General features: G+C 25.5%; 1 long non-coding RNA gene across 1 annotated transcript; it reads right to left on the bottom strand.

Annotated features, from left to right (window-relative positions):
• Positions 1–11,532: 11,532 nt before the first annotated feature.
• On the bottom strand, positions 11,533–13,366 carry LOC135931755 (uncharacterized). Its single transcript, XR_010573146.1, has 3 exons — positions 13,160–13,366; positions 13,054–13,118; positions 11,533–12,021 (listed from the first exon to the last, which is right to left on the bottom strand). It is a non-coding gene; the product is annotated as an uncharacterized LOC135931755 (long non-coding RNA).
• Between the last annotated feature and the right edge of the window lie 248 nt (positions 13,367–13,614).

Genomic DNA, 13,614 nt, shown 5'->3' with positions numbered 1-13,614 from the left:
GTAGTTTAGTCAAAAAAAATTTTTTTTTATAATTAAAATTAAAAAAAAAATGAATAATACAATTTTCTGAATCTTCTTAAAAAGCTAAATATGATTCTGCATTCATTTTTCTAAAAATAATGTATATTTATCGAGGGCGCGTGTCAAAAAAATAGAAATTTTTTTTTTATAAAAGCCCACTAAGTTATAAAAAAAATTTATAAACTTAATATTAACATTTTTAGATTCCATTTAATATTTTTAATATGATTATGCTTTAATTTTTTATGAATTAAGCTGCTTAATTAGTCAAAAAATTTTATTTTGATAATTAAAAAAAAGGGGAATAATATTATTTTTGAATCTCTTTGAAAAGCTAAACATGATTCTGCATTCATTTTTTAAGAAATGTATATTTACCAAGGGCGCGTAGTTTAGTAAAAAAAAAATGTTATTTTTCAAAAGCCCACTAAGTTATAAAAAGTTTTAAAATATTATATTAACATTTTTTGATTCCTTTTAATAGGCTATTTATGATTCTGCGTTCATTTTTTATAAATTAAGCTTCTTTAATAGGGCGTATCTTAGTCATGTAAAAAAATAATTTTTAAAAAATTTTACTGTTACCTTTTTTTAAAAATAAAAAAAGACAATATTTAACTCATCTTAAAAGGTAAATAAGATTCTATATTAATATAATTTAAATTAAGCTTCTTTGATAGGGGGCGCGTATTTTAGTCATGCCCTCAAAAATTTAAACAAAGAGTATGGTTAAAATCTGTTTACCTGTTGAAAATTATAATTATGGATTTTCTTATTTTTAGTAAATATATATAAATAGTTTAATAAAATTTCAAACAAATTAATTATATTCTTAACTGCTATATATAAATTACCTCTTTATCTAAAGTTGAAAATATTTGAATATTCTCATAATTTATTCCCTTAAAAGTTATTATATAAATCTTATTTAAATTAAATATCTCAAATGGAAAGTCAGCAGATCACTAAAACTGAGCATTGGATGAGAAGATAATATAATTTGGGAATCTTCAATAACGGATGTTTGCTAATTATTAACTAAAGAGTAGTTAAAATGTGTTTACTTATGAAAAATTATTTTTAATAAAATTTTAGGCAAATGGCTATTTTATTCTTAACTAAAATATATGAATTAATTTTTTAAAATGTTAAAAATATTTGAATATCCTCTTAATCACAAAATATTCCCTTTGAAAGTTATTATATAAATTTTATTTAAATTAAAAACCTCAACCTGCAAAGTCAGCAAATCATTGGAACCGGGCAGGCGCGTACCCCCCCCCCCCCAAGCCAAAAAATGCAGATGCCGGATACAAAAATATTATTGTTTATATTAATAAATATTTGTTAATATTTATTCCTATCTCATATTAAATATTTAATTACATTTATTTATCACATTCATCTACTTTATTTTATCAATTAATTTCGATTTCAAGTTTTCTGGCGTGATATATACTTATTATTTTCAAATTTTTAGTGGCGTAATATTTTACCATTTTCAAATTTCTAGTCAAATAATAATTATTTCTGAAACTCCTTGTCCAACAGGGAGAAAGAAATTGCAAGTTTGTCCAACAGATAGAGTCTTCTCCATCAAGCAGTAACAGCTTTTATGGAGTTAGAAGAGCCGATTATTTGCTATTACTGGAATATCACAATGGCCTGAAAGAAATATTTCCTCAGAAGCAAGAAAATTATTGAATTCAATGCTTATTCCAAATTTTTTTTCTCATTAAAATGTATTTATTAATTATACAACTATATGTAATACTTTTCAAAAACATGACATTGCTTGATTAAGAAGATGAGAATAGCGGAGAGCATTTTATTAGAACTCAAGAAAATTAGGCCTAATGTTGATGAAGAATTTCATATTTTATTATTGAGTCAAAAGCAAAGCTATACGTGTTTAATATTTGTCTCCCTCGACTTGCAGCAAGGCAAGCTCATGGTTAAAACATTAATATAGGATCTAGAAGAGTATTATAAAACAAATGTCCCCTCTCTTAGATACATTTATAACCCAAATAAAGGAATGGTTTTTAATTCAACATGCAGCACTTACCAATCTGCAGATATTACTTCCACAAAACCCTTCCCAATCTTTTTCAGATAGCGATAGGGAAAATTTTTTTGTTAGATTTTACTATGTTTAAATGATTAACTATGATTGATATAGTCCTAAAAAATGCTATAGATGCTTTGCATTTCAAATATATTTTAGATTATATTCCCAATGTATTAAAAGGGTTTATATATATTAGCAACTCTTCCCATTAGTAAACTAATAAGAGAATATTCTCTTTTTTAGAAGAATAACAGAGCCCTGCAGAGGTACCATTTTCAGAGCATGGCCCGGATTTTTAAAAAAAAATTTTTACGGCCTGGTCCGAGTTTTTTAAAAAAAAAATTCAGGCCCGCCCCGGCTTTTTTTAAAATAAAATTTTCAGGCCCGGCCCGGATTTTTAAAAATAAATTATATTTCTTTTTGATTTTTATAGCTAATAATAACGATTTCAAATATAGGCTGTTTTAAAATATACAACCCGGCCCGGATATTTTTTTAAAAAAATTTTCAGGCCCCGCCCGGGTGTATTTTAAATTCAGGCCCGGCCCGGTCTCTGAAAAACATAACAAGAAGTACAACTTCTGAAAGTAGATTGAAAGGTTTGGATCTTTTGAATATTCATAGGCATTTGACGACAAGCAAGGATGAGATAATTGAAAAACTAGCTCCAACGAAGATTGGATTTTACATGTAAATATATAACATACAAAATACAATTATTCCTAAGAAACTTTTTATGTATTAATTTATATATCCAACATTTATTATTATATAAATTTTAAAATTATTTTTATTTTGGGTCATTTAAGTGATTCATATAGTGGTTATATTCACTTTATATTTTATAATTCACATTTATTATAGTTTTTCTATACCGCCAGTTATATCCGTTTAATATTTTTTAATTCACATTTATTTTATAGTTTTTTTTATATGAAGGTTTATACATATAATTTTTTTATAATTCACATTAATTTAAAATTGTGTATTAGAAATAATTATTAGTTCTAATAAATTTATGCTTGATATTATTAAAAAACCATAATATTTCTTAAAAAAATTTTATTATCCCCCCCTAGACCCAATTCCCGCGTAAGCGCTTGGAACTGGACATTGAAGATAATATAATTTGGGAATCTTCAATAATGAATGTTTGCTAATTATTAAATAAAAAGTAGTTAAAATTTGTTTACTTATGAAAATCTTATTTTTAAAATTTTAGGAAAATAGCTTATTTTATTCTCTATAATATATAAATTACTTTTTTAACACAATTTGGAAATATTTGAATATCCTCATAATCATAATCTTCAAAAGTTATATTTAAATTAAATACCTCATCATGCAAAGTCAGCGGATCACTAGAACTGGGCATTGTAGAAGATAATTTTTAACAACTTAATTGATATACTTTTAACAACTTAGTTGATAATGACTAAGAGACACTTATACTTACTTTGGAATGATGCTATTACACAATTCAGTTTTTTAATATTTTCTTTATATTATTTTACAATTTTTCAAACAAATTATAAATTCTTTTTTTTTTAAAAACACATATTTCTCAATTATTAATTATATAATAATAATTATTTTTTATTATAAAATAACATAATGTAATATGTACCCCCTTTCAAGGTAAAATCCGGGGTACATGCCACAATTTTTGCGATAAATACAAAAATACATATATATTTTTTAAATTATTAAACCTAATTTTATATCACACTAATTAATTTAAAAAAAAACTAATACTACAACTATAACATTTTTAATTTTAAAAAAATCCACAAACAAAAGAAACTTTATTCCGGCGCATTTATTAACATGACCTCTATCTCATTCTGAATCACCTCCGTCACTTGTGTGGGTAACCTATCACCCCGAATTCCATCTGCATTTACCGCGAGTATCCGATCACTCCGAATTCTAATTGTATTCATTGGAAGCACTTCTGGTCCTCTCGTAACATATCTTTGCGAGTCTTGCAACTGTAAGGTTCCCGGACCAGCGATCTAGCCATCGACATGATTCTTCGGGGTTGACCATTAGTAGACCATCTATTTGCACCATTAAGTATCCAAGAGGTAGACTGCTTCCCTTATTAGGACAATCTCCAGCTTTGTGACCCATTCACAATTGGAACAGTTATATTCAAACCTCGATTTCCTGGACCTAGTACCACCTGAGCAATTGTTTGACGGGATGTGCATCACCGACATCATTTCAAGAGAAGACGGAGGTCGATAAGATATCAGCATACATTCTCCATTATGTTGATTGATCCAGGAATCATGCCATTGGTCAGCAAGCGGATTTGACATGTTGATCATGTTCACTTGAATCATATTATTTGCCGATTTGATGTAGAGGGTATGCATTGAACAATTTAATATATTACTAAATATAATTTTTTTATAATGACTACACAAAAAAACTTTATTCAACTTTAAAAATTTTAATCAAATATTTTTTAAAAATAACTATAAAAATATTTCACTAAATCACACCATGACCCCTTTGTTTATAAATTATTTCACAAAAAAAAATATTATTCTCTTCATATTTATTATTTATTTTTTCCTCTCCTTCCTTCCAGTTGTCTTTTCACAATTTTTGTTTCTTTTTCCTCCTATTCCCTTTTTATCAAGTTTATATAAGCCGCTTCTTCATAATTATTACCATTTGATTACTCTCCCTTCCCACACAAGTGTCTCATTTCTAAATCCCCCACCCCTATTTTTACAATTTTTACAATCTACTATTTACAGATCTGCAAAAGTAGGCCCGGCCCGAAGACTAATATTTTTTAAAGAAATTCGGACGGGGTCGGGTTTTGGAATTTTTTAAAATATATATTGATTTTTTTATGTAAAATATAAATATTTGATTTTATTCATAGAAATTAGATGCCATATAACATATGTCTTTTCTTTTGCATAATTATAAAAATTAATTTCTATATTTAAATAAATTCATGCTGGGTCGGGCTGGTAATTTTTTTTAAAAAAATTTCGGGTTCAGGCCGGGCCGGCAAAACTCGGGTTAGAACCGGACCGGCAAAACTTTTGTAAAAAAATTTCGGGCCGGGCCGGGTTTAAAAAATTAGGTTCGATGCAGACCGCTACTATTTTTAATTATTTCCTATTTTGCCAATTTTTCATAATTAATTATTTTTACTTTTTTGTTAAACACAATAATTAATTGCTTTCTTTTAAACACCAAATTTTTCTTCTGACTTCTTCATCATTTTCTTTTTTCACTTTTAATATATAATGAATGTTAACAACATTTTAACCTCAACTCATGTGTTATATTTTTTTTACAATTATTTTTAACTTTTATTTACAATTAATTAAATTCCCCAACTCATATATAAACATTTCTATCTTTCAACCTCCCCACACCACATGATTACGATAAATAACATAAAATACCATCACGATAAATTACAAAAAATACCAACAACCGTTGAGCTTTAATACAACACCTGACCCCATATCTTGCTTATTCTTTTAATTTTATTAAATATCAAATAAATTCTCTATTTTTATATAAAGTGTTATGATGATTTAATGAAACATGTTGACGATTAAATTAAAACCCATCCATATAAAAATATTTTGTGTGCAAAAATAATTAAAATAAAAGGATGAATAAAAGAATTTCCAATAACTATATTTTAATTATTTTTGCAAACAAAATATTTTTATATAGATGAGTATTAATTTAATCGTCAATATATTTCATTAAATCACCACAACACTGTATAAATGTATATCTACTTCTTAACTTCTTCTTATATACATTATCACTATATAAAATAACATATCAAAATGAATCGAAACTTAACCCCCCCCCCCCGATGTATCTTTGTTTATTGGACCTTTCCACTTCAATTTTCCCTTATTTTTTTTTCACAATTTCCCTCCCCCCCCCTTTTTTAAAAAAAATTTTAATTTATTCTTTATAACTAAAATAATTATTCTTTATATTTCTCATATATATATGTGTTAGCGTCAATGTGTTATTTTCGGCAATGTACACATTACCTGATTTTTTTAGGCAATGTGTTAAGGTGGTAGGCAGGGTGAATTAGTTATTTAGGCAATGTATTTTTTGTAATATTATATTATTAATATTATTTTCTTTATTATTAATAATTTTTTAAGATTATTATTTTACTTAATTTATAATTTTTTTTTAGATAATATAAATATTTTTATAAAATGATTTTTGATCGCTAATTTTTAATATTATATTTTACTTATTTTTTCCTGATATATCTTTTGATTGCTAATTTTTAATATTATTTTTTAGTATTTTTTCCTGATATATCTTTTGATGGCTATTTTTAATATTATTTTTAAATATTTTTTTAAATTATTTTTTACGTATTTTTTTTCTGATATATCTTTTGATCGCTAATTTTTAATATTATTTTTAAATATTTTTTAAGATTATTTTTTACGTATTTTTTTCTGATATATCTTTTGATCAGGTCGGTGAAGTTGGCCCCACAATTTTTGATTTTCAATAGTTTATCAGTTGGTGTGATTAGTACCCGATTTGTACCGATTTGTACCGTTTTCAGTTCGATTTGTACTATCACCGTTTTTGAGATATTCAAAGAACAAAATGGGGGGCTAACTTCACGACAGCCCCCCAACTTTTGAACTTATAAATAAAAAGTGAATAGGTCGATAGAGAATGATTTGTACCGACTTGTACAGTTTTCAGTTCGATTTGTACCATCACCGTTTTGCAGCTATTGACCGTTGAAAATATGGCGCCAAAAATAAAAAACACTCAACATTTATTTTTTTTTAAATTTTTTTAACGTACAACGGTAGAGAATTTTTTCTCTTCCTAATGATTACTCAAATTAAGCTTTATCTTCATTATTTATTTTGGAAATCAAATTTTAAACCTTATATTATAGCGTGAAGTTAGCCCCCCGATATTTAAAATTTGAGATTTTTCAAATTTTTAAAACGGGATTGATTTGTAACCGATTTGTACCGTTTCAATGATTTGTACCATTACAGTTTTTCAGCTATTGACCGTTAAAGATATGGCGCCAAAAATAAAAAACATTCAACATTTATTTTTTTAAAAAATTTTTTAACGTACAACGGTAGAGAATTTTTTCTCTTCCTAATGATGCCTCAAATTAAGCTATCTTCATTATTTATTTCGGAAATCAAATTTTAAACCTTATATTATAGCGTGAAGTTAGCCCCCCCCCCCCGATATTCAAAATTTGAGATTTCAAATTTTTAAAACGGGATTGATTTGTACCGATTTACCGTTTCAAACTCGTTTTGTACCATTACCGTTTTCCAGCTATTGACCGTTAAATAATGGCGCCAAAAATAAAAAACACTCAAAATTAATTTTTTTTAAAAATTAATGAAGATAAAGCTTAATTTGAGGCATCATTAGGAAGAGAAAAAAATTCTCTACGGTTGTACGTTTAAAAACTTTTAAAAAAAATAAATTTTGAGTGTTATTTATTTATGGCGCCATATCTTTAACGGTCAATAGCTGGAAAACGGTAATGGTACAAATCGAGTTTGAAACGGTACAAATCGGGTACAAATCAATCCCGTTTTAAAAATTTGAAAAATCTAAAATTTTGAATATCGAGGGAGGGGGGCTAACTTCACGCTATAATATAAGGTTTAAAATTTGATTTCCGAAATAAATAATAAAGATAGAGCTTAATTTGATGCATCATTAGGAAGAGAAAAAAATTCTCTACCGTTGTACGTTAAAAAATATTTTAAAAAAATAAATGTTGAGTGTTTTTTATTTTTGGCACCATATCTTTAACGGTCAATAGCTGGAAAACGGTAATGGTACAAAACGAGTTTGAAACGGTACAAATCGGTACAAATCGGGTACAAATCAATCCCGTTTAAAAAATTTGTAAAATCTCAAATTTTGAATATCGAGGGGGGGGGGGCTAACTTCACGCTATAATATAAGGTTTAAAATTTGATTTCCGAATTAAATAATGAAGATAAAGCTTAATTTGAGGCATCATACGGAAGAGAAAAAAATTTTCTACCGTTGTACGTTAAAAAAATTAAAAAATAAATGTTGAGTGTTTTTAATTTTTGGCGCCATATCTTTAACGGTCAATAGCTGGAAAACGGTTATGGTACAAATCGAGTTTGAAACGGTACAAATCGGGTACAAATCAATCCCGGTTAAAAAATTTGTAAAATCTCAAATTTTGAATATCGGGGGGAGGGGAGGTTAACTTCACGCTATAATATAAGGTTTAAAATTTTATTTCCGAAATAAATAATAAAGATAGAGCTTAATTTGATGCATCGTTAGGAAGAGAAAAAAATTCTTTACCGTTGTACGTTTGAGTGTTTTTTATTTTTGGCGCCATATCTTTAACGGTCAATAGCTGTAAAACGGTAATGGTACAAAACGAGTTTGAAACGGTACAAATCGGTACAAATCGGGTACAAATCAATCCCGTTTAAAAAATTTGAAAAATCTCAAATTTTGAATATTGGGGGGGGGGCTAACTTCACGCTATAATATAAGGTTTAAAATTTGATTTCCGAAATAAATAATGAAGATAAAGCTTAATTTGAGGCATCATACGGAAGAGAAAAAAATTCTCTACCGTTGTACGTTAAAAAAATTTTTAAAAAATAAATGTTGAGTGTTTTTATTTTTGGCGCCATATCTTTAACGGTCAATAGCTGGAAAACGGTAATGGTACAAATCGAGTTTGAAACGGTACAAATCGGTACAAATCGGGTACAAATCAATCCCGTTTTTTAAATTTAAAAAATCAAATTTTGAATATCGGGGGAGGGGGGCTAACTTCACGCTATAATATAAGGTTTAAAATTTGATTTCCGAAATAAATAATGAAGATAAAGCTTAATTTGAGGCATCATTAGGAAGAGAAAAAAATTCTCTACCGTTGTATGTTAAAAAATTTTTAAAAAAATAAATGTTGAGTGTTTTTTATTTTTGTCGCCATATTTTCAACGGTCAATAGCTGGAAAACGGGGTTCGGGGCCGAAATATTCCCACAGCTGTTTGGAGTCAAATGAAAGAAAGATGGTGAATACAAACAAGACACATTTAACATTTAAATTTAATAAATTTTAAAATATTTATATTATAATTTATGCAATATATATTTATGAATATTTAAATATATCTAAAGTAATATTTAAGTATATATATAAGGTAATATTAAATTATATATAAAGTAATATTTAATAAATAATTATATATATCTAAAGTAATATTTATATACATATATAAAGTAATATTTAAATATATATATGAGGTAATATTAAATTATATATAAAGAAATATTTAAATATAAATAATTAAAATATTTATAGATAATTTATGCAATATATTATAAAATATTTAAATATATCTAAAGTAATATTTAAATATATATATAAAGTAATATTTAAATATAAATATAAGGTAATATTAAATTATATATAAAGTAATATTTAAATATATATATAAAGTAATATTTAAATATATATATAAGGTAATATTAAATTATATATAAAGAAATATTTAAATATAAATAATTAAAATCGTTATATGATAATTTATGCAATATATTATAAAATATTTAAAAAGTAATATTTAAATACATAAATAAAGTATTATTAAAAACCTTAAATATATATAAACTAGTATAAAATAAAATATAGGAAGAATGTATTTAAATTCGCTAAAATAATTGGTTAATTTATAATTAATAAAGTTTTGCCACCATAAAGTTTTTTATGATAAATGATGTAATGATACGAGTTTTCTAAATAAAAAAATGTAACCATAAAGTTTTCTAATATAAAGATTGTTTATTTTATTTTAAATTATTAATTTAATTTTATATAATATATTTTAAAATTTTACATTTTTTTTATCAAACTAAAAAAATCAGGTTTATATAATAATTTTCATATTAATATATAAAAATTTATATAATAAAAATCAATCTACACAATTTATAAAAAAATCAATTTATATCAACATAAAAAAAACAATTTAAAGGTTAGTATTAATCGGTCATATTAACAATAATAATTAATTAATATAAATGATAATTGTTAATAACAGAATGTAGACTATCTGGCTTATATTAATTGTTAGGTATAAAAGATTATTAAAATTTTTTAATTACTTCTAGTGCTGTAAACGTTACTACAAAAAAAGAAACGCATTACAGTTACTCGTTACATCTGAAAAAGGGAACCCGTTACGGTTACCTTAAAAAGAAACGCGCATTGAAGGACTTGTCTTTATCTGAAAATCTTAGTAATTCAGATATGTCATAAGAGTCGTCATATGCAATTATCCTTATTAATATGACTATCTATTAATTTCCTTCTTTCCCATGCTTCCCTTAAAAATGGCTGCAGAGTTTGAAGATTGCCCCCATTTTATTCCATAATATCTTACTTAGAAAATGTAATTTTTAAAATAATTTTAGAGTGTACATCGTCGACATGGACAAATCGGCCAATAGAGGAATCATGCATACACTCCTAAAAAATCGTAGATAACATACAAAACAAAATATTTTGAAAAGATGATGATGGAAATAACAGTCGACCTGGACAAATCGGCCAATGGAGGATTCAGACATACACTCCCAAAAAAAATCGTAGATACCAAGCAAAACAAAATATTTTGAAAAATTTATGTGATTTTTTAAAAGAGAGAAGAGACTTACCTAATTTTCTCTTGGAAAACATATTGTTTCATTTGAATAATATAACTTATTTTTTTATATATCATTTATATAATATTATAATAATTTCTTATCTGTAAATTTAAAAAAAATTTGATAAGCAAAATAATAATTGTAAGATTTGAAATATATAATATTCACTGCTTATAATCACCTCTGAAATAGATATTTTTATGAATAAAATTCAAGGTTACAACGTTAGTAACTACATTACTTTTTTTTACATTACTTTACAGCACAAATTAATATATAAATATTTATATTTTAGAAGGCAGATTTTATAATTTTTATTCTGATCATACTTAGGGTTGAACATCTATCGGTTACCAGATTAATTTATTAATCTATTTAATTAAAACCTATGATTGACCAAGACATATAAAAGTTTAATAATAAATTAATCAATTGTTTTAGTTAAAAAATCAGCAATATATATTCAAAAATGATTATTTGAATAAAATAAGGATTCAAAATTTAAATTTTGTATTTCCTTTATCAATTATCTCCTTCCTTATAATTTTTTAGATGGTACAAAAAAATTTGAATAATAAAATTTTATGTTACAAATTTTATAAATTATGGATTTTCTCAAATGACAATAAAATTTAAAATATCCTTTATTAAAATATAATAAATAGTAATATGACATTTTAAAACAACTACAACTTAATTAATATGGAGAAAAAAAATTTCATAGATGGAAAAGATGTAATCCATTTCACCAATCTTTTCCTCACAGATATAACACCATTCAATCTCAATATAAATATAAACTTTCAATATAATTTTACTTTCCCAAAGAATAATAAATTCAATTTTTATATGTTAGCATTTTTTACAATTAATAATAAAAATATCTAAAAAACAATTGAATTTGTAATAAAATGAAATTTACATTGAAACATATTCACCACCATCCTGATAAATCTAAAGAAGAGCATTATGCAATTATGAATAAACAAAGTACAAATTATCCCCACATCACTGTCTCCAACTTCTTGTGGAGGATTGAACATTTGACTTTCTTCCAACAAGTTCCCAGAAATCCCCACATCACTGTCTCCAACATCTTGTGGAGGATTGAACATTTGACTTTCCTCCAACAAGTTCCCAGAATTCCCCACATCACTGTCTCCAACTTCTTGTCGAGGATTTATCAAAGGAGGCACTAATGTCGTGATTAAGGAAAAATATATTAAGAAAAATTTGATTAAATATTTATAATAAAATTTAAAAATAATTTTGTAAAATACTTCCTCCTCTTCCACTCAAAATAATTATTGTTCTTCTAATGTTCTATTTCTTAGAAAATATAAATATTCCTAATTTTATCCATGTGTTCAAATACTGTTAAAATTATAAAAGATATATGATAAATTTTAGAAAAAAAAATTTGCCATACATCATTAAAACCAATTACCTTGGCCTAGTTCAGAAAAATATATTCTAATAATATAGAATCTTGCTAATACTAAGATAGAATCTTGCAAATACTAAGATAGAATCTTACTAATACTAATATGTAAATATTAATTAAAACCAATTACCTTTGCCTTGAGGTACTGTATTTATATTTGATATTAGCTTTTAAGGTTTAGTCTTTATTTTATAATTTTCTACAAAAATGGTATGTAAATAGCTTTTGAGGTTTAGTCTTTATTTTATAATTTTCTACAAAAATGGTATATAAATAGCTTTTGAGGTTTAGTTTTTATTTTATAATTTTCTACAAAAATGGTATGTAAATAGCTTTTGAGGTTTAGTCTTTATTTTATAATTTTCTACAAAAATGGTATATAAATAGCTTTTGAGGTTTAGTTTTTATTTTATAATTTTCTACAAAAATGGTATATAAATAGCTTTTGAGGTTTAGTTTTTATTTTATAATTTTCTACAAAAATGGTATGTAAATAGCTTTTAAGGTTCAGTCTTTATTTTATAATTTTCTACAAAAATGGTATATAAATAGCTTTTGAGGTTTAGTCTTTATTTTATAATTTTCTACAAAAATGGTATGTAAATAGCTTTTGAGGTTGTCTTTATTTTATAATTTTCTACAAAAATGGTATGTAAATATCTTTTGAGGTTTAGTCTTTATTTTATTTTCTACAAAAACGGTATGTAAATAGCTTTTGAGGTTTAGTCTATTTTATAATTTTCTACAAAAATGTGTATGTAAATATTAATTAAAACCAATTACCTTTGCCTTGAGGTACTGTATTTATATTTAATATTAGCTTGGTTTCGTCTTAATTTTAGAATTTTCTACAAAAATGTGTATGTAAATATTAATTAAAACCAATTACCTTTGCCTTGAGGTACTTTATTTATAATTTTAGAATTTTCTTGGCTTTATTTATGTCTACCCTATAAATGTAAGGATGCGAAAAAGATTCCGATTCCAAGCGCCGATATTAATTTTAGAATTTTCTACAAAAATATAATTTTATAATTTTAGGAAAAATAATTTGCCATTTGACTCCAAATGGTTTGATGACAAAAGAAAGAAAAATGAATCGGACCGATACCGGAAAACGGTGATGGTACAAGTACAAATCATTCTCTATCGACCTATTCCCTTTTTATTTTTAAGTCAAAAGTTTGAGGGCTGTCGTGAAATTGGCCCCCCCATTTTGTTCTTTGAATATCTCAAAAACGGTGATGGTACAAATCGAACTGAAAACGGTACAAATCGGGTACTAATCACACCAACTGTTAAACTATTAAAAATAAAAAATTGTGGGGCCAACTTCACGGACCT

The sequence above is a fragment of the Gordionus sp. m RMFG-2023 genome, chromosome 1 (genome assembly GCF_954871325.1).
Source record: "Gordionus sp. m RMFG-2023 chromosome 1, tfGorSpeb1-WG-v2, whole genome shotgun sequence".
Classification (NCBI taxonomy): domain Eukaryota; kingdom Metazoa; phylum Nematomorpha; class Gordioida; order Chordodea; family Parachordodidae; genus Gordionus; species Gordionus sp. m RMFG-2023.
This window is presented reverse-complemented; position numbering and strand designations above follow the sequence as displayed.